This window comes from Candoia aspera, chromosome 3, assembly GCF_035149785.1.
Source record: "Candoia aspera isolate rCanAsp1 chromosome 3, rCanAsp1.hap2, whole genome shotgun sequence".
NCBI lineage: Eukaryota > Metazoa > Chordata > Lepidosauria > Squamata > Boidae > Candoia > Candoia aspera.
In genome coordinates, this window is record NC_086155.1 from 157,638,947 (window position 1) to 157,665,311 (window position 26,365).

General features: G+C 37.1%; 1 protein-coding gene across 1 annotated transcript in view; it reads right to left on the bottom strand.

The window, feature by feature from the left end:
* MTCL1 (microtubule crosslinking factor 1) overlaps positions 1–26,365 on the bottom strand; it is a 141,003-nt gene that overhangs the window by 79,204 nt on the left and 35,434 nt on the right. The gene's annotated exons all lie outside the window — the stretch shown is intronic.

The window sequence follows — 26,365 nt, forward strand, 5'->3', positions numbered from 1 at the left end:
CCTGATGCCTTTTCCCAGAATTTATATATGTGAAGGTGGGTATTCTGCACATTTTGCATTGAAATCTAAATACTAAAACAAACCTGATGGGGAACCAGACTGAAACTTTCATAGCTTCAACCATACTTCTAATTTCTTAGGAGTAAAATAGCTATCATATGCAAAAAAAAATGATATTAAAAGGGCTCCTCATCCTTGAATTGTTTGGGAATCACTGGGCTAGAGGAAACTTCACTCATTAGTGTATGTTGTGTGTATAGGAATTTAACACAACTGACATTTTGTTACTTGATGTTTAATTAGAATTATCATTTCAGTTACTCAAATACTGAAGATTACAATTAATCTGCTTTTACCTGTATTCTAAATATCAGAGCTATTTACAGGTTACTCATACAAAGAGTAATATAGGCTTGAGTTACTGTTCCAAATGTAATCTGCTTTAAAGCTTATTGTGATTTGTAATTGCTTATACAGGTAGTCCTTGGTGAACGACCACCTGTTCAGTGACTGTTTGAAGTTACGACTGGTTCTTGAAGTTCCAGCTGTCCTAGCTGCCCCACGGTCAGGTGATTGTGATCTGGCTCTTGGCAAATGGTTTGCACTTACAATGGTTGCAGAAGCCACGTGATCGTGATTTCTGACCTTCCCTGCCAGCTTCCCACAAGCAAAGCCAGCAGGGAAAGTTGCAAATCGCTCAGGTAAGTCTTCCCCTGCACACCCTCCCCCATCCTCTCTGTGCTTGCACCGTGCCAGCCACCCACCCACACACCCTCATGCACCCTCCCCAAGCCTTGCTGTGCTTGCACTGTGTGCCCCCCAGGCACTCAAGCACTCTCCCCCACCAAGCAGCACCCACCCCAAGCCCTACCGCGCTTGCACCATGCCTCCCCTGTCACTTGCACACCCTCTCCCACCCGGCAGCAGCCAGTTACCTACAAGCCGGCCTGCTCGCAAGCCACCTAGAACTTGCAACTTCCTGCCAGTTTCCCTATTGACTTTGGTTGTTGGAAGCTGGCAGGAATTGCAAGGAGGTGCTTGTTTAACAACCCATGATCCTTGCTTAATGGCAGCAATGGGGACTACAGGGATTGCTGTCGCTAAGCAATGCAATCATGTGATGTCATGTTTTATGACCGCATCGCTTAGCAAGAGAAATTCTGGTCCCAATTGCCGCCATAACTTGAGGACTACCTGTATATTGTCAGTTGTGATCCATTTTGCTATTTAGGGCCATACTGTCAGATTACTATGCCATAAAATCTTGAATAGGCCATTGCCTTGATTTATACTAGGTTAACCATTCACATGTTTCTTCACTGCCAAACTTAAGAGTCACTTGCCTCAAAAAGCTGATGCTTTAAACAAGATGCAGGATAATTCATATCATCTTTGAACCCCTTAACTTACCTGGCTGGTGAAAGGCTTATTCCTCTGGGAGTTACTGAACATACTCAGCATTATAGTTCTTTAATTATACATTTTATGTACTATTGGTTTCTTGAGCAATAACCCTGCTTTACATAGTTTCTTGAGCAATGACTTTGCTTTTCACTAACCTTCCAGAAATGGTGCCCTTTGAATCTGCAGAATTCTTATCAAACTTGTGTAGCTTATTGGCGATGATATTGGACCTAGACCAGGGAAATTTAGATTCAAATCCCCATTTGATCATAAGCCTTACTGGCTGACTTTGGTTTAGTCACCCTCTCTTAGCCAAACTCACCTCACAGTGTTACCATGGGCATAGAATTAGGAGAAACACACATATTAGCTGCTTTGAACTCTCAGAATTATGGCAGGATATAAATGTGACAATGATGGTAGTACTGCTGATAATTTCAACATATCTTAAGTACTTAATGTTGGGAAAGGCTAATCCAATTTACAGGAAAAGTTATGTGATATTTGATAGATCTGCTGATACTATTTTTAATTTTAGAATATACAGCCTTTTGGAAGTACATTTCTGAAGAAACTGCAAAAGTAGGAACTGGGCTTCTTAAAAACGTAACTAGATCATGCAGGATAAGACCAAAGACCTAATCTCTATCTATCAAGACCTATCAAATCTTTATTTTGTTCTGTCAGCCAGGGTGGAAAAAAATTTTGTGGTCAAGGGGCTACAACTATTTTTCCCCCCCTGGGAAAACTGAGTGTTTGGGGTGGGGCTTTTATATTTGTTGGCAAGACTTCTTTTGAGAGTTTGGGGATTGCCTTTGTTTTCTAAAACTGTAATATGTTTATTTCAGAGCTTACATTGCAGTTTTAATGCTTCCCACCCTAAAGAACTTATACCAGCAGTTCTCAGCAGTCATACCATGGAGGTAGCTCTGTGGGCTACATACAGCCCTGGGACTTCAAGTTGTCCATATCTGTAAGTAATCAAATGCCTATGGAAGCCCACATACCCATACAGATTTTCAATAAACTTTCATCTTCCCCAGCAAGTGGAATTCAGTGGATTCTACAACAAACTGTTTATTTCCAACTGTCAAATGAACGTGAAGCCATCCAAAAATGGAATTGAGAGTTTGGTCTCTTCATATTTTATAACATACCAGACTTTTTGTGCAGATATTTATAGCAAAAGCAACAATGAAATACTTATCCATTTTCTTTTGGCCTAAAAGATGGTAAATGCATTAGTATAATAATGAATTCTGATAAAGTCCAGTTTCAGAGAACTCATCTATATCTCTACTTATTAGACAAGAATAAGTCTGCATTATTATTATTAAGCCCAAATCAATCCATTGTAGGTTGAAGGCCTCTTCACTGAAGGTTATGGGCCTTAATCTACCATGCTGATCCAATGCAGGTTGGTAGATGCATTATTTTTGATTTCCCAGTCTAGGACTGAAAGAAGCACAGCCAAGTTCTATGCCTAAAGGAGAATTAGAACTTACTTATCCCTGCTCCTAGTCCGCCACCTTAATCACTATGCCATGCTGGCTCAGTGTCTGCATTACTAGTCTATTATTTTTATTATTTTAATAATCTGTAAAAGCAACTAATTGGAGCCATATTTGAAAATGTTCTAAGTATCATTATCTAGCATTCAGAATAAAAACTGCTTTAAGTGTCCTTGAAAAAACAATGAATCTTACCAAATATCTGCTTTAAATAAAACTGCTTCTTCTAGAGCAGTAGTAGAGAACATGTTGATCCACTAGATGTTGCTGAAGTACATCTCACTAATTGTGGTTAAAATCTGTTTACTCAGAACTACTAAGTAGCAATGGGACTTGTTCTGAAGAAAATGCAGTCCTAGTGTTAGAAAATTCCAAATGCTTTTGTTTACTTATTTTTCTGTGGAAGAATTCTATTGGTTCAAAGGATTTTTTCTTCAACAACTATATGACCCAATCTATTATGTTCTATTAATTTGCAATAATTCACTCATTCACTGCAATTATTTTATTTATTTATTTATTATTCAAATTTTGTTACCGCCCATCTCCCCCAAACGAGGGACTCTGGGCAGTTAGAATTTGAACTTCTTTAAATAACTAAGCCAAAAGTATATCTATTTGTGACAAAATACTCCATACCTATTCTTCTTGCACATCAAATAGTATATAGCAAATCACTTTGGGATGACTTTATACACAAACACCAGAAAAAGAACTACAGCAAAAGTTTTTCCAAGGACAAAACAATGACCCCATATTGACATAGATAGGAAATGTGTCCTACTGAGTGGTGCTCCGTTATTAGATGAAGCACTTGTTAATACATGACTCCTCCACACGGAGTCTATTTTTTCAATTCCAATTTTTAGGCATTCTTGCTATGGCTTCCTGTTTCATAGCTTTGCTTTAGCTTCATATATCAAAAGAAAATAATAAAATCCAAAGACTATTGTGGATCTTTAAGTATCTTTCAAAGAATTGTCTGGTTCCAAGGTTCAGTGTAACTGCACTATCAAGTTAACTTCCTTGACTCTTCTACTAATCTGGTATTTCCCAAAGCAGAGCTACAGTTACAGTAAAGACAATCATATGAGCCTATGACCTTTAACTGACCCTTAATAGTCTGCCTACTGAGAATTCAATGCAGTGAAATAACAAAACAGGCTGAAATCCAGATCCACCATGCTATACACGTATACAACAGACTCCAGCAAATATAAAAACTGCAAATAGTTACAGCAACATCTAATAAAATCTTTACCTAAGAATGAGTTGGCTCATATCAAGGCAGCTAATGCCAGTGATATTACAAATATTATTGACAGCAGCACCTTACACTTTTTTTTTGGTTTGGAAGTCCCACTAACATCAAGAAAGGGTACAGAACAGTTCAGCTTTTTTAAAAAAAGTATTTCAGCACAAGGAGTGATGACCCAGCATAGTAATTTGAATAGTTCTTAATATATGTCCCGTATTTTATAATTCTAATAATTATTCTCAATTAACAATTTTATAAATTTGGTAATATTTACTAGTGCGGTTAATTGTTCTGGACAATTGATTTGTATATACTTTATACTGATGTTATCAATAGCTATAACTAATTATAGAGATCAGTCATGAAATTAGAAAAATCTAGGCATTATTTATTTGTTAAAATTCCTTCAATAAAGTCATAAACGTTTTCCCCTTCATAATTCTGTGCAAGGTTAGCCACTGAGGTTCACACTGAACAGAAATTTGAGCATGGTATTCTTCATCTTCAAACATTATATGGAAACTGCCCTTCTTCTCTGATAACACTTTAAGAAGCAAATTCCAGACTGAATGTGTATGTGTTTATTCCAAAGCTTTGTTTATTTTAACATTACAGACTATTACTTCGATTACATACAGTATATTAATAAAATATTTGCAATTCAAATATTAATGTTTCAGTAATGCAAATATATTTATTCTAAGAAAGCAAACACTTCTAGCTATGGAGGAACATTAAATTCACCAGGAAACAAAATAATATATTGTTAATACAAGACAATGTATCACAAAAACAGAAAAGGCATAGCTTCAAAATAAAAATGAAAACATAAGAAATAGTCTAAGTTCATTTTCAATGTGTCCATATTCAGTCTGAACTTATGAGACTGCAGTTTGAAGTTTTAGAACTATAGACAATAGTTCAGCTTTTCCACACCAAAATAACCTCTTCTTTCTATGAAATAATAGGTTAAATTCTGAGAGGAAGAGTAAACATGGTTCGTTATAATCCTCTTTGCTCAGGTCATGTCTCAGATAATCTTTATGCATTTATCCGTGTACTGCCTACAACAGGAAGGATATTGTTCACTGCAGCTGTACTTGCACTACCTTGCTTAGTTATATTCATTCTATCCAAATCTCATAGTACAAATGACCTAGAAATAATTTCAACCTTCCACCAATGAAAGTTAGAACAGGATTCTGTATAAAAGATATGAATTCAAATAAAAGTGCAGAGTTCCATCTCTATTCAGAGATATAAAGCACATTTATCCTGTAGTCCCTACTTACATTCCTAGAATGTAACAGTGGCAATAATAGTAGGGAGGAGGAGAAAGAGTCACATCTCATGTGGACTTACTGGAAACACCGGAGAGTACAAAAATCTTTGATTCCAAATTAGTTTAAGGCCAGCCAAAATCTTCAATAGGTCTGTGTAAGATAATTTTTATAAAAGGAAAGATAAGTGGTATCTTGAATTTTTTAGTAGTGCAAAATTCTGGTAATTTAAAATAAGCAGAGATCTTTAGTTTTTTAAAAGTAAACATATGATTGAATTATCTGACTAGTACATGGTCAGGCAAAATCCTAGAGAGTGCATTTAAATAATTAAACCTGTGAATTAGATTTGATGTAAATCATATATGCTATTTTTTTTCTGGCATTATTTTATTTTTTCATAGTTTTCTGTGCTTTGTCATTCTATTTTAACTGTTTCAGAGCTTTTTATAATGTGTCTAAAATAACCAGTTATTCCTGAATACAGTAACAATTCTGTAGAGCTCTAATGACTCAATGTTGTTATTTCTTTCCAATTTCTCTTTTCTAGCATATTGAACCAAATTCATGAAGCTACATGACCATTTTTGTTAAATCAAACATTACATAATGTGAAGTTATAACTGGCACATATTTTGAAGGATAACTAAATTAATGTTATATTATGGATCAAAACATATATATTTCTCTGAAATAGAAAGATTTTTCATATGCTTTTAATTATGTAAGAGGGTATACTGAGAGCTAATTTTTTTATTGCACAGTTCTGTCCATGAATGAATCCCCTTCCCCAAAACACATAAATTACTAGTTCAAGGCTTGATTCATACTGGAGCACAGCATGGAAGCAAGATAGCTTTCGCATTTTCCTCTCACTGTAACTTGAATCTCAGCCTCACACCATATTTGGCAAAAAAGGACTTAATCATTTCATGGGCCCTTTTTTGGCAATATAAATAGTCACTGTGTTTGGTGGATCAAAGATTAGAGTAGGGGAAAAAAAGATTAAGCACTGGGGGGCTTATACTTCCAACCAATGGGAAAACAACACAAAACTGTGCTCCAGAAGTACAAACCTAAAATAATGTACCTTTTGGCAACCACTAACACTTCAAGTGAATTAAAGTAAAATAAAATCTCCTTCAAATCAAGCTTAGTTCCTGTTGACTATATGAACAACGTATAGGGGACTCTGGCAACAGTTAGGCAGCAAATTCCCATTCCATTCTTCCCAGAAAGTTATCCCCCAGGTAATCTCCTATCCTTCTACATAGCTTTCGTAGCTCAGCCAAGGTTATCTAGGTGGTACCATTGAACTGGGCTAAAGTTCAGCTAATATGAAGCACTGGATAATTTATCTGATGTGCTAGAGTAAGAAAAGGCCAGAATTACTTTGCAATGCAGCCAATGAAGTGCAGTGATTGGAGAAGTAGAATAGGATCAGAGAGATTTAGGTGAAAATCCCCAGTCAGCTCAGTAGGTAACCTTAGATGTAAGATATAATTGGTCACCACATTGATAGATTCAAGAGATCATTATGAAAACACCCAGTTGCAAATTCTTTATTGGTGCATTTGAAGTCTCAGCCTAATATACACGGAATAATATTGCTTCTACAATAAAAATACTTTAGTTCATCTCAGTAAATCTCACAAAAGAGAACTCTGTGAAACTCATGCTTGGAAAAGAACCACTTTTGATTTAGGCAGCTACTCAAGAGACTGGCATTAGGCAAACCACTATATCTTTGTCAAACCTACCACACATGGTGGTTGTGACACTTAAAAGGAGAGAACCATATATATCACCTTGAAAAACAAAAAAAGCAGCTATAATCTCTCCCCTTCTCCAATTATACTTTTAGTCAGATCCACGACCTTCCTTTTGGTTAAATATAACACAGAGTTGATTGCCTATCACGCATAGTTTTACTAAGTGGTCAGGGTCAGAGCGCCAGCTTCAGCAATACCTGCTGCTTTTTGTATTCTAGAAGCAACAGAATTTTTTAAAAAAAGTATCTTATTCAATGCTTAAAGCAGTTCTTGTGTGATTGCTTCGTAATACAAATGCCAGAATGATCATTTGCATCTTAAATGCCTCTCTTGTATATTTATTGGTGCTTTAGCAATGTATAAGACATTAAGATAAACAGCTGCAGAGACGCTTACAATTCAAGTATGAAAACTCTCTAAGAGTGGTTCCTAATGGTAAAACTAGCACAACATCTTGTTTGACAAAGAAACAGGCAAATAGAGGGAAGGTTTTAAGACTGGAGAAACAGTGTACAGAAAGAACAGGCTACCTTGCTTTCTCAACAAGCCAGCGGCCTCACAGGCAATTCTTATGGTTACATTTTAAAGGAAATATTCAGGGATCTAATCACAGATACTTCGAGTGTCTCCTCAAAATGCCCATCTAATAAGTGCTAGAAATATCTGCCCTCATATGCTTCTAATATGCAGATACAGCCTGATATGCAGGTTAGATTATCAGTGGTAAAGGCTTTGCTATCATGACTAAAGTGTATTATACAGTGTATGTTGTGACTTCTGTTTTAATGCACTGCCAGGTAACCCAGAAGCTAGAAAAGCCTCCAAATCTAATCCTACCCCCTTCAGACATTCCAATGGCCATATGGAAGAAATTTCTTTTGGAATAAACAGCAAACGGCTGATTAGAACTTTGATTTTGGAAAGTTATAAATGGACTAATGGTCCAGATGGATTTGAAGTAAGATTTTGGAATTAATTATAAGAATCTTTCCCATGGGAAAGTGCTTTTGTTTTGAATTCCCTTTGCTTTTGTTTTGAATTCCCTTTGCTTTTGTTTTGAATTCCCTTTGCTTTTGTTTTGAATTCTCTTTAAAAAAATCATAGGATGAGGCTTTGAAGTTTGGACAGTTGAGGGAACCAGAAGGAACTAAAGATTACAATTAAAGGACAAAAACACTTAAATTTGACTTACTGGAGAATGGAGTAAAATACTTTAATTTGGACATATTGAAGGATATTTGTGAACAATGGACCCAAAAGTTAACTTTAAGGGTGTCTGCCATTACAGATAGGCTATGTTTAAAAGATGCTAAGGAAGAGGGACAGGTTTTACCAGAGAAGACTGAGTCTGATCTGAACATGGATTTTAAAATGGCAGGCTACAAGAATGATATGGAAAAGATGCTACATTGGACATACAAATGAAACTGGTTGATGTCTTAACAATAAAAGGGATATACAAATAATAAACCAAGAGAGTGACCTGGATAATTTTCCTATATTAGATTTACAAAAGAGACTTATTAAAGCTTTGAAGAATTTTTTGAGAAGGGACAAAAAAAATGAAAAGAAATTAAGTTCTAGGACATTATCTGAAGGGGCATAAAGATTAAGACTGTTAAAAGTAAAAGCAAGGAATATAAAGTTGGTTTATTTGATCAAGGTTAAAATAGATACATTGTTACCTCTGGTAACCCTTAACAGATTTTTCCTGATCAGGACTGAACAATGAGGCTTTAAGGATTTGCTTATAGATAAGAGATGGGATATGGGAAGAAGAGATCATTTGTTGTATTTTAAGAGAAAGTGTAAGTTACTAAAATTGTTTATACTTGGTGTGATGAAGGGGGAAGTCATTTCTATATATATTACTTTTCTTTTTCTTTACTATATTCTTATTTTTTTTCTATGTTTCTCTTTTCTGCACTTCCTATTTTTTTATTCTTTTTAGTTTGTATCAGTTTTTACCTTTTTAATTATAATTTTTAATAAAATTACTATTTAAAAAATCCAAACCTTGAAGAGGGGGTTATCTGAGGAGAAGAACAGCAAGGAGATGCTAGAGGGACAGCTGATAAGAAGTGAGAATTTACTATCTCTTCTGAGCGTCAAGCTTGGACATTTCAAACAATTTAAAAACAAGACAAGGTAACACTGAACTAGAAAAGGTCTTCTGATATAAGGAATACTTGTTTGGGTGGATATAAATAAAGACGTTCAGCTATATTTCTCTATCAGCATTTTATCCTTTAGGCATGTCTGCTAGTTTAATGTTTCAAAGTCTCTGAAATTTTTGGAATCTGTAATTATTGTTTCTTATGTTCTCTGTCTTCAGCAAAGGATCGTTACCTTGTCGTGGTGCTGGAGCTTGAGCACCTCAATGATGCCATGAGCTAAACCGTGAAGGGCCACCCAAGACGGGAAGGTCATGACAGAGAGGTCAGACTAAATGCGATCCCTGGGGAAGGTAATGGCAACCCACCCCAGTATTCTTGCCATGAAAACTAAATGGATCAGTACAACCAGAGATATGTCGGTATACCATTGGAAGATGAGACCCCCAGGTCGGAAGATGGTCAAAATGCTACTGGGGAGGAACAGAGGATGGGTTCAACTAGCCCCAGACGTCATGACACAGCTAGCTCAAAGCCAAAAGGACGGCTAGCGGCCGACGGTGCTGGTGGTGAACGGCGAATCCGATGTTCTAAGGATCAACACACCATTGGAACCTGGAATGTAAGATCTATGAGCCAGGGCAAATTGGATGTGGTTATTGGTGAGATGTCAAGATTAAAGATAAACATTTTGGGCATCAGTGAACTGAAATGGACTGGAATGGGCCACTTCACATCAAATGACCACCAGATCTCCTACTGTGGACAAGAGGACCACAGAAGAAATGGAGTAGCCTTCATAATTAATAGTCAAGTGGCTAAAGCAGTGCTTGGATACAACCCAAAAAACGACAGAATGATCTCAATTCGAATTCAGGGCAAGCCATCTAACATCACAGTGATCCAAATATACGCCCCAACCACAGATGCTGAAGAAGCTGAAGTAGAGCAGTTCTATGAGGATCTGCAGCACCTACTGGACAACACACCTAAAAGAGATGTTATTTTCATCACAGGAGACTGGAATGCTAAGGTGGGCAGTCAAATGACACCTGGAATTACAGGTAAGTATGGCCTGGGAGAACAAAACGAAGCAGGACATAGGCTGATAGAATTTTGCCAAGACAACTCACTCTGCATAACAAACACTCTCTTCCAACAACCTAAGAGACGGCTTTATACATGGACTTCCCCAGATGGACAACACCAAAATCAGATTGACTACATCCTTTGCAGCCAAAGGTGGCGGACATCTGTACAGTCGGTAAAAACAAGACCTGGAGCTGACTGTAGTTCAGATCACGAACTTCTTCTTGCACAATTTAGGATCAGACTAAAGAGATTAGGGAAGACCCACAGATCAGCTAGATATGAGCTCACTAATATTCCTAAGGAATATGCAGTGGAGGTGAAGAATAGATTTAAGGGACTGGACTTAGTAGATAGGCTCCCGGAAGAACTATGGACAGAAGTTTGCAGCATTGTTCAGGAGGCGGCAACAAAATACATCCCAAAGAAAGAGAAAACCAAGGCGGCAAAATGGCTGTCTGCTGAGACACTAGAAGTAGCCCAAGAAAGAAGGAAAGCAAAAGGCAACAGTGATAGGGGGAGATATGCCCAATTAAATGCAAAATTCCAGAGGTTAGCCAGAAGAGATAAGGAATTATTTTTAAACAAGCAATGCGCGGAAGTGGAAGAAGACAATAGAATAGGAAGGACAAGAGACCTCTTCCAGAAAATTAGAAACATTGGAGGTAAATTCCAGGCAAAAATGGGTATGATCAAAAACAAAGATGGCAAGGACCTAACAGAAGAAGAAGAGATCAAGAAAAGGTGGCAAGAATATAGAGAAGACCTGTATAGGAAGGATAACAATATCGGGGATAGCTTTGACGGTGTGATCAGTGAGATAGAGCCAGACATCCTGAAGAGTGAGGTTGAGTGGGCCTTATGAAGCATTGCTAATAAGAAGGCAGCAGGAGACGACAGCATCCCAGCTGAACTGTTCATAATCTTGCAAGATGATGCTGTCAAGGTAATGCATGTTATATGCCAGCAAATTTGGAAAACACAAGAATGGCCATCAGATTGGAAAAAATCAACTTATATCCCCATACCAAAAAAGGGAAACACTAAAGAATGTTCAAACTATCAAACAGTGGCACTCATTTCACATGCCAGTAAGGTAATGCTCAAGACCCTTCAAGGTAGACTTCAGCAGTTCATGGAGCGAGAATTGCCAGATGTACAAGCTGGGTTTAGAAAAGGCAGAGGAACTAGAGACCAAATTGCCAATATCCGCTGGATAATGGAAAAAGCCAGAGAGTTTCAGAAAAACATCTATTTCTGTTTTATTGACTATTCTAAAGCCTTTGACTGTGTGGACCATAACAAATTGTGGCAACTTCTTAGTGGTATAGGGGATACCAAGTCATCTTGTATGCCTCCTGAAGAATCTGTATAACGACCAAGTAGCATCAGTAAGAACAGACCATGGAACAACGGACTGGTTTAAGATTGGGAAAGGAGTACGGCAGGGCTGTATACTCTCACCCTACCTATTCAACTTGTATGCAGAACACATCATGCGACAAGCTGGCCTTGAGGAATCCAAGGCTGGAGTTAAAATCTCTGGAAGAAACATTAACAATCTCAGATATGCAGATGATACCACTTTGATGGCTGAAAGAGAAGAGGAACTGAGGCGCCTTATGATGAAGGTGAAAGAAGAAAGTGCAAAAGCTGGCTTGCAGCTAAACCTCAAAAAAAACAAGATTATGGCAACCAGCTTGATTGATAATTGGCAAGTAGAGGGAGAAAGTGTAGAAGCAGTGAAAGACTTCGTATTCCTAGGTGCAAAGATTACTGCAGATGCTGACTGCAGTCAGGAAATCAGAAGACGCTTAATCCTTGGGAGAAGAGCAATGACAAATCTCAATAAAATAGTTAAGAGCAGAGACATCACACTGACAACAAAGGCCTGCATAGTTAAAGCAATGGTGTTCCCTGTAGTAACATATGGCTGCGAGAGCTGGACCATAAGGAAGGCTGAGAGAAGGAAGATCGATGCTTTTGAACTGTGGTGTTGGAGGAAAATTCTGAGAGTGCCTTGGACTGCCAGAAGATCAAACCAGTCCATCCTCCAGGAAATAAAGCCAGACTGCTCACTTGAGGGAATGATATTAAAGGCAAAACTGAAATACTTTGGCCACATCATGAGAAGACAGGACACCCTGGAGAAGATGCTGATGCTAGGGAGAGTGGAAGGCAAAAGGAAGAGGGGCCGACCAAAGGCAAGATGGATGGATGATATTCTAGAGGTGACGGACTTGTCCCTGGGGGAGCTGGGGGTGTCGACGACCGACAGGAAGCTCTGGCATGGGCTGGTCCATGAAGTCACGAAGAGTCGGAAGCGACTAAACGAATAAACAACAACATGTTCTCTGTACTTGCTCAGTGTATTTGTGTGTACATTTTTTAAATATACAACCTGGAACTTCATTACATCAGACTTTTTACAAACAAGTGCAAGCCAGTAAACCATTGTATGAACTGCTCAGCAATTTTACTTCCCATTTTATGGAAGATTCTTTTTAAGATGTTACCTGTGACTAGAATAGTGATATAGGGTTGTTTTTACCAACAGTGATTTTTTTTCCACAGGAAACTAGTTAAAGTGAAAATTGCACACTTTTTAAATTTTAATAAAGTTTAATTTACAGTTACTTGTTGTTATACTGTCTGCTTCCCAAGGGAGGACATGGCTTATTCACTATTATGTACCTCAAGTTAAAGGATATGTTATTGTAGAATATATTTCACATTTAAATTCTTCTTTTTATTTGATTTATAGTAGAAACTGTGGGATTCCTATGTGTCCCACATGCCAGGCAGTGAATGCCAAGTAAAGGCATCCCCTAAGCAGACAGGTAACGGTAGCCATAAAACAACCAAGCAGCTATGTCAAGGTAGGAAGATGGGCCAGAGTGTGTAAAACTCAGAGGAGTTCTGCAAGAGGAGAAATGAAACTACTGTCACCTTTCACCCTATGAGCTCAAATCAACTCCTGCTCCTAGAGGGAGGATCCTTTCTCATTGCCAGTACTAAAGTATAATTCAACTACCAGTCTTGTTGGCTTCTGTATGTATTAAGAAAGGGAAACTCCATCTTATTCTTTCAAGCAGGAAATATTTTGGGCAAGCCCTGGAGAAGTATACTGCACATTCAGCAAACCCCAGGGTAGAAAATTCCATTTCAGGCACCTAGCAGACAATATACAACAAACAAAATAAAAATTACAAACTGAAATAATTGCACATTAGGAAGCCTACATACAAAATATTTCAAGAGAACCATTCTGGTCTCAAGCCCTTTGCTTCTGTCCATCATAAAAACAATACACAGATGCCAGCTACTTCTCAGTTCAATACAATGTAAGAGTGAGAAAAAGAGATAAAGGAAAGAGATAAAGGATTTGCACCTTGGCATTGCTATATACAAAAAAAGCTGGCTTTCTTTGTCATTACAGTAACAGCTTTTCTAGTATCTGCAATAATATCAGAGTTGTGTCATCGAATCTCTGAGAGCCTTCAGTTTTGATTATCAGTTTGACATGTAGGCTGGGGAATCAAAACTCCCAGTTTTAATTTAATGTAATTTCAATGTATCAAAAATAATTTTTGAATAAGATTATCATGAATCAGCCATCCCCTACACATGAAATAAAAACCCCATGGTATCGTATTTGCTGTTTTGCTATTTTTCATCAGCAATACTAATGTTCACTGATGTATTTCTACATATATTTAAGATCTTGCATCATTACATCATTTGTCAATTTTCCAGCAGCCTCAGATACTGTATTAACTACATTAGAATGTGAGCACATGCACAGTAACATGTAGAGTCGCATTGATGAGATGGACAGCAACATAAATTGATTAATAAATAAATAAATAATCAGAGCCTGCATATAGAATCAGAAGACACCATGAACCTGCAAATATAGGCAGCCTGGTGGTGAACCAGGGCCCAGGCTGCTCCTCTTAAGAGTCAAACATCTATTACCATTAATATGCTCTTGTTCCACAACTTAAAGAATGCTCAGGATAATTTAGAATTTACCTGATAATATCTGAAGCTCAGATATTAAGTCTACAATAGTGAATGTCTCACACTCTATGACATTCTTTGCTTAAATTACAAAACATGGAACACATCATTCCTTTTATAAGATACTTTATCAGATATTCAAGAAGAAATGTGTACTGCAAATGAAGGAAAATACTTGGAAGATTTAAAGTTCTATGTAATGTAATATGCAGGTAGCATAGCTAAATTAAATTATAATTACATTTGGTTGATAATTAGTATAATTTTCAAGTCACTACTGAAGCAATTATTTTCTATACTATAATAACAGAAATATCTATTTTTTAAAAAAATAAAATGATTTATGAACACTGGATCTAATAGCTAATATCCTGTTAAGATTTCCCCCCCTTTAGCTACATACTGTGCTAAAAACATTTTTTATTTCTTATGTCAAGACAGAGTAAACTACACAGTTGCTTATGAGTTCAATCTGGAATGGCAAATTTTCATTGATTGATTTATTGATTTTGTGCCATCAAATTGTTGTTGACTTAGTGACCACATAGACAGATTTTCTCCAAGATGTCTGTCCCCAACCTGGTCCTTCAGGTCTTCCAATGGTGCACCCACTGCCCTGTAATTGAGTCCATCTGCCTTATTGCTGGTTGTCCCTTTTCACTTTTCTTCCACCTTTGACAGCATCACAGACATCTCTAGAAAGCTAGGTCTTTGCACAGTATGTTCAAAGTATGGTAATTTGAGTCTGGTCATTGTGCCTCAATTGAGAACACTGGGTTGATTTGCTTGATGGATCTTTTTTTTCCCTCAGCTATCCATGGTATTCTCAGTAGTCTTTTCCAACACAAAACTTCAAAAGCATCAATACTCTTTCTGTCCTGCTTCTTCAAAGTTCAATTTTCACTTCCATACAGTGTCACAGGAAAAACCACTGCCTGCATGATTCTGATCTTTGAGGTATGGACACATCCCAGTATCTGAATATCTTTTGTAAGCCTTCACTGCTATTCTACTGAGTGCTAGTTTGCAGCATAGTTCATGACTTCTGGTTCCTTTACTGCTGATAGTTGATCCTAAAGAGTAGAAGCTATACACATTAATATTTTCACTGTCAATTCTAATTTTGTTAACAACCTTATTTACTTTTCATATAGATTACTGCAATGTGCTCTGCATGTGCTGCCTTTGAAGATTGCTCAGAAGCTGCATTTAGTACAAAATGTAGCAGCCTGCTTGTTGGTGACTGAGAGCTGCTACATACACATAACTCTGGTGCTGCAGATTCTATATTACTTGCTTATAGGTTTCTGAATACAATTAACAATGCAGGTCTTGACTACTTCAAGATGGCTATATTATTCAAATAAGCTTGTCTTAGCATTGTTGAAGGTTTCTCCAAAGTAAGGTTTGAAGAAAAGTAAGAAACCTATGCTTTTCTGTTGCATTACCAACCATTTGGAACAGCCTTCTATTGGAGACACTATTATATACTCAAAAGTGGAAAAGTTGAACACTACCCACAATTGTCCTTTTGTCTTTGCTCTGTCTGTCTTCAAGTAACTTGGGATAGGAACTGACTTTTCTCTGGGATATGTACAACTTCTAACACTAAATACTTTTTGACCAGAACAACTATTCCAATCTAGTGGCATTTTATGAAGAACTGGGCCACACCTCATATTTTTCAGATGAGGATGTTATTACAGCACATATCAGTGAAGTAATGTTTGTTCTGGGCAAACTCCCTTCCACCTTGAATACTTGGATGCTGTCTTAATAGCCTGAGCCATGGGGATTTCAGTATTTTTTCCAAAAATTTTGCAGCATAAAAATTAAAACATAACAGAAGTAGAGATGAGCTGCATGACCTTTTACCTGCTGTGTTATGTGTGTGTGTGTGTGTGTCTATGTTTTGTATACCAGGAATATATTAAGCTTCAACCCATAAGACTTGCTGGAATTTCCAACAGATCTACATTTCCAACAGTCTTACTCGCTCCCAAGATTAATTTGGATTCAAATGGCATATAAATTTAATAAATTATTATTTGCTCTTATCAATTACAACACACCATTTTGTGATCTAACATACAGTATTTCTTATGTGATAATTACAGATAAAACATGAAACAATATTCTCTCAGAATATTCTTGCTGAACAGAAAAACATCTTTTGAAATGTTCTGTATAATAAAAGATATTATTATAATGTCTAGGAAAATGGAATTGCCTTAACTGTTCTTAGTTATTCCAGATATAAACTGCTGACAGGAAATGCCGAATAGAATCAACCCACACCTAGAACCATGTGCTTTGGAGGGCAAGTGATTACTTCAACCTTATAACCACCTTTAGTCCACAGATAGCAAACTTTTTGATTGGTGTCTGACGTCTATAACATTTATAGAAACTACTTCCAGATAATCAGGAAAAAAAAACCTGGCTGTTGTGTATGTACGTATTATGTATGTATGTATTATGTATATACACGTGCATATTTTCTCTTTAAATTTCTTGCTTTTGGCCCATTTCTTTCTACTGCTTCTCCCCTCCTTCCCTTTCAGATAGAACTTTTTCAGACTCTTCTAAGCTTGGCTGGTATCTATTCATGTTATCAGCCACCCCACAAATATTCATATTAATCAAAATGAAACCTTATTTGCTCTTGTTTGCTTTTCTGTCACCCAAAGAGGTGGCAGCACCTATCTGACATCTGCTTAATCTTGAAATGCTGAACAGGACCTATTTAATACCGGTGTTCACCAGGGTAGGCTAGACTGCAAACCTGAAAAAAAAATCCTGGAGGAAGGCAATGGCAAAATACTCTTGTTGTCAAGAAAACTATACAGACCTGTCCATGAAGACATAGGAATCAAGCTCAACACTAAGGAGATCTCACTTTCCTTTTTCTTCTGCCATGCCCAACCCTGTTGCTAAAGCCTGCCTCCCCTGTTTAGTTTCTATCCTTCTCATTTCATCCTGCTAACTTTGCCAAACCCTGTTTCTAAAGCCAGGCACCTCTGTCTACCTCCTCCTCCCTTCCTCTATCCTGCAACGCTTACCTTCCAGTTCTGCCAAACTGTAATTCCCCCATTATGCTACACTACTGCTGAAGCTGGTAGACAGATCTGCTGCCTAATGCTCTTGTGCTTGCTGTTCTGCTGGGCCCAGTCATTAGTTTAGATGGGGAACACACAGTCAGAGGCAGCAGAACAGTAGGTAGATTTCTGATTAAGGAAGGAAAGGGTATGAACAGGTATAAATAAACTGATAAAATGTATTATAAAAGTAATGCATTTCTAACAAATGAACAATGAAGAAATATATTTTACTAAAAAAATAGTGTAGATTTTTTTTCTATTTGTTTTCTTACCTTTAATAAGAAATTAACCAGGACCCCATTATTCATTACCACCAATTTTGTATCCTGGCTCTTAAAAATGCTAAAAACCTAAAGTCGGACATGAATGTTGTTCATCTCAATTATAATTCAAATTTATTAGCGTTTACAATCACAAAAATGCTGGCTCTTCCATGATAAATTGTTGTGAAGTGTGCAATATTTATTATTTTGACAACCCTGGGAAACCTTCTAAATTCTTCAACTTCTATCAAACTAGAGGAAGAACCTAAAGCAAAGGCCATTTGTTTTGCACAGCTTTTCCCAATTCAGTGCCCTTCATTAATATTAAATATCCAATCTCGTAATTTCCAGCCAGTCTGGCCAAAGGCAAAGTGAAAAGTAAAGCACAATAGAACTAGAAAAGAAAGAAGCTATACTTATGCTGAGACTGTTATTCTGAATTGCTATTTGGTGCACCAGGGATATACAGGTAGACCTCACTTACTGACTGCCTTTTCCAGCGACCATTCGAAGTTATGACCGTGCTGAAAAAATAACTTTATGACCAATGCCCACATTTATGACCTCCACAGCATCCCTCAGTCACATGATTGCCATTACAGTCAGTACATGTCCTGTGCCCGACCTGCTTTTTTCCTTTTCCCCTCGCAGAGAGATTGCTTAAACAAGTGAGGGCGGGGGAAAGGAAAAAACCAAGCAATCTCTGTAGGCAATCTCTCCTGTGCCTGACCTGTTTTTTTCTCTCACCCCCCTCACTGAGCAGAGAGATTGGAGAGGAAGGGATTACAAGAGAGTAAGCAGACACACAATGGGGAATACACTGGCTTGGGGTGTAGCATGCTTGGGGCTGTTGGCACCACTGAATTCCTTTTCATGTGTATTCCCCATTGTGTGCCTTACTCTCTTGTAATTTCTTCCCCTCCAATGAATGTAAATACATTTATTCTCTTCTAGCTAATTATCCCAGAGCCAGGGTGAGCATTCCAAAGGGCAGGGGAGTGGTTAGGAGGCAAACAAAAGCCAAAGGAGTGAAACTGATAAGTCTTGCCAGTTACAGGCAAGAGCTGTGAGTTGGCTATCCCAGCACCTGGGCGAGCATTCAAAGTGTGAGGGAGTAGGGAAAAGGAAAGGACAGTTGCAGTCATGTGATTTCCCACTTAGCAACCGCTTCGCTTAACAGAGTTGCTGATCCCAAGGACAACCCATATTTAGGTTGCATATGTTATGATCACAGGGTCTATCAGATCATACAGCTAAATTTGTAATAGTTTGGATTATTTTCTCCCAAAAGGCAATGCACTGTCATTGTTTTGGTTTCCAGCAACTATTTAGAGCAGCCTTTCTCAACTGTAAAGGTCATGATTGAATAATCATATTTTTAACTTTGCACGCTGCACATTGCTAGCACTTGCAGTGGTGGCAATTTTTATGCACTGCGACTCAGTTGCTGGCCTGCCACTTTGCTGTAGTTGTAAACACTGAAAAATGTGGATTATGCATTGTGAAGTTTTCATATTTTTTTGTGATTTTTATGCAAGGTTTCCCGAGACCTAAAAATTATTTCAAGGGGTCCTCTAGGGTGAAAAGGTTGAGAAAGGCTAATTTAGAGGATTACATTTAGAGGATTATATTAATGTGTGATGAATAAATCCCCATTAGTTCTGGAAAGCAGTAATTTTTATAAAATGATTCCTATGAGCTACTGACTCTGAGATCATATAAGTGAAACCAGTTACATTGTACAATTCTGTTTTAAGTTCTTTTTGTCTGACATCAGGGCAGAGAAACACACACATATATAAAAACAATAAAACTTGATAATGTTAACATATACTTCTAGTTATTCTCTTCTGTTGGATATTCTAGTTAACTTTAGATACTGAAACTCAGAGATTTATTATTTTAAATAATATTATAGTTTTTCAAGATTTTATGAATGTTTTACATGCAAGGTAACAATTCTTTTAAGGTAATCCTAAAATATTTTCTTAAACAATACACCAGATTTATGAAAATAATTTGGTAATATTAAATTATAGATAAATTATGCAAAATTGTTGTGGACCTCAGAATCCCTTCCCACAACTCATAATGTATAGTTATATAAAGCCTTGCTGCATTAAACAAAACCACTTTAGCATGGTTAACTATTAGAGGAAGTAATTCAACCTTATTTTAATAAAAAAGTTAATTTGTTCTCTTTACCATTTTCCTGCAAGTGACAGAAGTGGTAATGAAATAAGGGGCAGTCTTCTGCTCCACTGCTGTAAGGACATCAGCTTAAAACATCATGCTTTGTAACTAGCTGACTTGCCTATTTAATATAGCTTTACTATGATGCACTGTAAGTTCAATGGACTTGCTCCAAGGTAAATGCTTAGGATTACAGCTATGATTGTTTTATTTCCCCCATTACAACCTGGAGGAGTTACTCATAATGATGATTAAGCTCCAGGCTGCATTATTTACAAATACTGCCTGAGGCGACTACTTGCAGCAGCCTATCCATTTGGCAGAAGACTTTTTCTTCTCTATTAATCTGTAGCAAGACAGCATATTATACATTATAGAATTTTATATTATGATAGCTTTTTGAATCCCAGCTATTGGTCTCCTCATTGGGATGTAGTAAACACTGATCCAAATCTCTGACCTTCCTGCCCCCACAAATTTCACTGTACCTTTTGGACAGCAACAAGTTTCATAAATATTGAGAGGGCATGAGTAGATAAGTACAGTATGTATATGTGGAGGAGGAATTCAAGAGCTTTAATCCTTACTAAAATTATGAGATGAAATTATAAAATGCTCTGACATCTTTTGTGGAGGGGGGCAGATGAAAATAACTATACTTTGATAGATCATCTAGTACAGCTTGCTGATGTAGAACTATTGCAACGAGTTTTATATTTAAAAAGACTCTCCCCATGAAGGTATGGCACAGTGGAGTAGACTGACACAAGAAAGAGGCTGCTAAAAACTGACCCATTGATAAGAATCCATGTTGTCATATTAGTCTGCCCTCCAGCTTATTAATGCAGTTAATGCCAAATTGAAACAAAATAAAACATCTATGATCTATGAATGAGGATAATGAATTCATACGCAGACCTGGAAAATTGGCTCTGAGGTTAGTCCAGTATAACTGTGCCTATCATGATACTCAGTACAGCACAAGCATGGACAGAAGAGATAAGGAAGGTATGACCATGGTCAGTAAAAATTCCATTGTCCTCACAAATGAAGCCATTAGTGGCCTGCTAGAACCACCTAATGGAGCAGAGCTTAACACAGCTGACAAGCTCCACACAGAAAAAGAATATTATCATAAATAGCTTCAATGAGCATGTCACAGAAACACAGGTTATTGATCTTACACACTTAGCCCTCCCAAGCATAAAGAATCACATGCTTAGACAGAGTAGGTTCAAAGTAAAGTAAAAAAAGAGTTTTACTGACTTTATTCTTTGGTCCAGTTACATTCATCTTTGGTGGAAAATGATGTTCCTTGTTTCTTCTGTTCTTTACTTATACTTGGTGATCTATCAGCCCTACAGCTGCTAAGAGCTGCATGGAAGAAAGTGGCTTTAAGCCCAAGATGGAGAGAGAAGCAAAACATGCTTCTTCTCTGATGGTGAAGGACGCAGAGAGAGAGAGGAAGTGGGAGTGGCAACAAACAGCTTCCTCTAACAAGCATCATGGGACAAACTCTATTTACATGCTAATTGAGGCATGCTGATTTGCTAACACTTCCAACAACAAAGACAGCCTTCTACTCTGATGTAGGATTTTAGGTCATGTACCATGTTAAGCCATAGAGACAGAATGGAGAGTTTGCTGGTATATAATCTACCCTGTTGCTCAATCAGGTATCTTCCTGAGTTGGTAGAATGATTCAGAGGCTAAGAGACTTTTTAGAAGCTTAACAATTCATAAAAAGTCTGCTTCATCAAGACAAACTTGGAATTTTAAAGCTACTATGACAATCATGGGTCTTGATCAATAAGTCATTCACCCAATGCAGGAAGCAGGATATGTCATGTTTCCCCTTTCAATGTTCTGTTAACATTGTAACGTTTCACATGTCAAGTCATTTTCCGTCTATACTCGCTTGGCTCGTTCGGGGTTTTTCCATTCCTGCGCTCTCCTTTGTTTTGGATCTTTGGAATGTATGTTTGGGTTTGCAATCCTGTTCAAGGTTACTTTCCCAGGCGTGTGTAACGGTTCCTAGCACCTGGGAGGAGGTGCGTACTGACGGGTGCTTGGGGCGGGCCTGGATTGAAGGCAAGGCTTTTTAAGTTTGTATTTGGCGTGCTATTGCTCATTCTCAGCTTTCTCTGTATTTGCATACTATTCCTTTAATAAATCAGTTATCTTTAAGCCCGAGCTTGTGAGACTGAGTATTTGGGATTAGGCAACCATTACAGGATATATCCTCTATTTGGTGTTTGCACCAGGCAAAAGATGTGGCCTAAAATTGGGGGAAGAGGATCATTGTTATCCCATCGTTATGATCAGACTACTTTCCAATAAGATTTGGACTGAAGGCCAACTTGTCTGACTACAGGGGCACCTATTAGGATGATCTACCTCTGGAGGCTATATTTCTGAATGCTTTGGAGGATTTTCCAGGTAATAGGTCTATCCAGCCCAAGGGCCTGTTCTGTGGATCACAGATCGTTTCCTCATTTTTAGAGAATATATGAAGAATGTGTTAAGGTGAAACAAAGGAGTTTAAAAAGTAGATTGCAGAGAACTCAATGCAAAAAAAAAAATTGAACAATGCTCAGAACTCATTACTTTACTGTTCATATAGCAATAATGGTAGCAAAGAAGGCATTGTATCCTTGAATGGCCAGTAGAATCATCTTTGTGACTTTTAACACCTACTGTAATAAATAGAGAATTGGAGCCTTCAGATGCCTATTGTGACTTACCTGAAAAGCACTTTGAAAATAAAACCACTTATCTTCATGCCAATTTGAATATGCCATTGATGCACATCCAAATAAGGTATCTTTGAGTGAGATGGCTGGTGACTAAATTTGAAATATAAATAAATAAATAAATAACACATACCCTCTTTATATCAGTTTCTTTGAAACCTGAGATGGGGACTGGATACTTGAAGTAGTACAACCAGATGAATATACTCTTGGTATTTGCCCTGATATTTGGTATTTATGTATGCAGCATGTAATATATGCATGCTTGTAAGAATAGCAGGTACAATTGCCTTGAAGGTGATAGCACATGCTCATTGCTGTGATTGTGACATTCTTTATAACTATATTCTTAGAGAAGGTGCTTGAGAAAGTTGTTACTGTGTAATTTAACATTTATTTGATGCTTGTGAACCAAGACAAAGAATGTCATGGTTCAGAAACTTGTACTCCCTTATTTGTTTCAAACAAAGCTCAAAAAATATCAAGTGATGGTACCATGTTGCACACAGCTGACATAAATCTTCATTAACTAATTGGTACTGTGGTATAAATGTCCTTCTGTTTGTAGCAACACTACAATATCACAAACTGTTCTAAAAGAAAATCACAATCAGGGCTTTGTGAAGCATCTTGATGCTAAGAGTTGTTTTTGCTTTTTTAACAGATTTGTATTTTCTTCTTGTGTTTAGTATCATTAGGACAAAGATGAGCATAGTTCTAAGTTTCTTAATGTGTGTATGCATTTTAAGTAAAATTTTATTAAATTGTTTGAATTATATACCTAGTTTTCCACTTCTATGTTAGTACTATACCTATAAAACATGCATAAACATGCTTTTTCTAACTACAGAGATAAATGTGGCTTTTATGTTATTCCCTCAATGATCCTTTCATTTTCATAAGGCCTGCAAAATAAAGAGTACTATCAGCTGCTCACTACAGTTGTTGCCCAGAAAATAAATCTCTTTCTACCAGTTTCCATAATCTCATTCATTTCTTACTAACTTGTTTTATAAAATTATGTCAAATCATTCTGCAGTTGCCACTCTATTCTTAATCCTCCTTATGTTTTGTCTCTTTCAACAGTACAACCCTTTGGAAAGCAGCTTGCACTTTGCTGTGGTAATGTTTGTCTTTTTTTTAGCTCAGAGTCCTTAGGCCAGAACAAAGAGTATGGTAACATACACTTCAAAAGCTTTACTGAGGACAGCTTAAGTGGATTCCATACAATACTTCTGCAGAATGTTGAGTAGGATTAGCCTATTATTGCTTTTTAGTGGGATTTAAATTACTGAATTATTGCTTATAATATTCTATGTCTAACATTATCAGATTCACAACTAGCTCTAAATTCTGGGTCTTAGGAATGAATGACAAGTTAAACTATACAACAGAGACAGCTAAATTAGAGTTATATATAAAGCATAGTGAATCTGACAAAGGCATTTACATTTTCCTCAAAAGCCCAATCTGCTGCTCCCCATTTTAAGGTAAGTTATATATCTTGGCTGGTAATGGCCAATCACTGTAACCTTGCAGGGAAAGCTTCTAGCTCAATTGATTTTCACTTAGAATGCCTGTACTTCGTTGTGATCTGCTGTAGAAGTCAGATTATCTCTCCTTGCTTCCTCAAAGAAAGAAAAGTAAAAACTGTTAATAAGCTATTTAACAAGTTTGACAAGTCAGAACTCCCAGAATAAGTTTAATTTAAGAAATTCAAGGGTTTCATAGGCACCCTTGAAAATTAATCTATTACATAAACAAAAAAAGGGATTGTGTTATCTCTTCACTTGAGACTACACAAGAGTATTTTTCTTAGAATTGTATCATCAATATCCTGCAAATAAATTTATGAAGATTAGTTATTTCCCAAGCATATAGTGTAGAACAATGCCTTATAAACATCTCTCTCTCTCTCTCTCTCTCTTGTCCTGGATCAATGCTACATGGCATATTGGGCAGTAAGGGTTCTCCAACTCTTTCGGTCTTGGGCGAGTGCTTCAGCATCCTTCCATGTGATATTCAATACCTTCAGGTCTTGTATCAGTGTTCTTCGCCATGTTAGTCGAGGGCGTCCTCGTTGTCGTTTAGCATCGGGGGGGTCCAACTCATTGCCACTTTAGGGATCTGGCTGTTCTCCATGCGAAAGATTTGACCAGCCATTTGGAGTCTTCTACATGTGACGATGTTATGAAGTTTACATGAGCCACTCCTTCGGAGCACCTCCTCGTTGGTGATGTGGTTGAAATATTGGATCTTTAAGATTCAGCAGAGGCATCATTATAAACATACATAAATTAAAAAACAGTTTTGCTTCCAAAAACTGTGCACCCTTGTACTGCAACCAGCAGTAGGGAGAAAATATTTATTGGTGCCAAGAAGAGCTTTTCTCCCATTGCAAAGAATACAGCAACAATAGATAACTTCCTTTAAAAAATTGTGAGAATGTGTTACTGTTTCACAATCCAAAGAAATCTCATGCATAAAGACCTATATGCAAAGGTTTTGCTACCTTAGACCTTTATGCAATCCGAAATTGTTCAACTACAGGAATGTGGCTAAAAGTACAGAAAAAGACTGAGGGTTGTTATAATGGATTTTTTTCTATTTTACATTACAATTGCTTCTACAATTACTAGCTATAGTTAACATTTACAAAAGACACGTTTTCAGCTAAAATATGCATTTGGAAATTCACTTATTTGCCATCTTACAGGATGGTGTTGCAACCCATTTTACAACAGTTTTGATCCAGTATTGATATCCAACAGATAAATCAGCCCAATGTTTTAGAATGGGATATTTAGTTGTCAAACTTCATCATAGCAAAAGTGGACTGTATTTTTCTGCAATTATGCCCCCCCCCATTAAAAAGTTAAGGATTTAAGCATTTAAGGATTTCCTCTTCTTCACTCTATTTAATCGGTAAATAAGCTTCCAGTGGTGATATGAGGATTTGCTTTTGATTCAAATCAACTACATCATCAGTCTGCAACAAAATAACCCTCTATCTGAGGCAGTAAGATGAGTTTAAAGGATTGTTTGTACTTCCTGACTTGATAATATAAGAAAGTCAGTGCACTGTGATTGCAAACAAACTACAAGGTGGAAATATAAAAAGTAAATTATTATATACATTGCACAAATAAAATTTCAAAGGATATCCCTGCTTAAAATAGAATAACCTATTCTGTTAGACAGTTGGACATGCTAATTCTCCAAATTCATTGGCAGGCTGAGAGGCACACACACACACACAAAAGTAGAAGTTTGAAAAAGACATTTTCTTTCTCACCATAAACTCATTTCACTGCATACTGAAGAGCGGTTTCTAACAATATATACATAAACTATTGCTCCATACATAGACTTGGGTAAAAAGGGAGATTAGAACAATCCATTCTTGTAATTAGGAAATAAAGCAGATACCTTTCTTATTGAACAACCTGACCAATCATAAGCATGAGATAGCCATTTAGTAGTGGTCAAATATATAATCCCTTCATGGAAGAAGTATAATCTCTATTGTAAGATTCCAGAGAATCAAAATACTTCCTGTGCAGTTTTTATTAATCTGAGAAAATTATTTTCTCAATTATTACAA